Raw genomic sequence first — 1084 nt, 5'->3', positions numbered from 1 at the left:
GGCGCCTCCGCCCGCCCAGCCGCCCCGCCCGGCCCCGCGCGCGCAGCCGCCCCTCGGCCGTCCCTTCACGCAGCGCCGCTCCCGGCGCGGGGGGGGGGGGTGCGTGCGCTGCGGTGCGTTGGCTGACCGCGCAACGAAGACGACGCGGCCGCTGGTTCCGTTTTGATGCGGGAATTTGAGGATGCCTTTCAAGGTTGCCGAAAAAGTCATCGGTTCCTTGGTTTGTTTGCGAATCGATTCTCAGTTTACATAAGCACGTGAGCTTTCAGACGGAAGGCACGGCGGTGCAGTGAAAACGTGACTTCTGTAAGCCCTCTGGTAGCAGAGAAACGGCCCCGCTTCGCGGTCACGCCGCGTTCATTTCACCGCGTTTTGGCGGCACCTGCGTTTGGGAACAACTGTTTTCGGGATGAAGCGCGGGAAGAGTGAAACTTCATCACAAATCTCCGAGGAACGCCCTGAGACCTCACTAAGAACTGCGGCCATTGCCGTGGCACCAGGGTGAGCCATTCGTTGCACAAAAACGGTCACGTCCCGCTAGTTTTATGGCTTTGTTGCTTCTTGAAATATGTTTTAACAACAGCAACAATAAACATTAAGTTTTGTTACTTATACGCACTCACACTGTATTCTGTATTTTATGAAGGCTGCTCAGAAAGCAATGCCTCGTTTTATTGTCAGCCCACGATGTCAGAGGCAGATGCTGTTGGTACGGCAGTATAGGTTGAACCTTCCCAACAGTATTCTATTATGTTTTGTTGTTGTGTGACAGATGGCAGCAGAGGGGCACTCTGACAGAATGGTGTCTGACACGGAAGTGTGGATGGAGCAAAGGTGTGTCAACGAATTCCTCCAAGCAAAAGAAAAAAAAAAGGCACCCACTGACTTTCATGAACTAGTGAACATTATTGAGGTCCAACACTGAATGTGGGCACAGTGAGCTGGTGGGTAGTGTGTTCCAGCAGTGGCAACACTGGATCACCTCTGCTGTTTATTATAAGCATGGCATGCTGGTTCCTGTTCATCACTGGTGAAAATGCACAGTTCATGGTGATGGCTGTTGAAAAATTGTAGCTGAAAATTT

Source organism: Lagopus muta, chromosome Z (genome assembly GCF_023343835.1).
Source record: "Lagopus muta isolate bLagMut1 chromosome Z, bLagMut1 primary, whole genome shotgun sequence".
In the NCBI taxonomy this organism is placed as follows: Eukaryota; Metazoa; Chordata; class Aves; order Galliformes; family Phasianidae; genus Lagopus; species Lagopus muta.
This window is presented reverse-complemented; position numbering follows the sequence as displayed.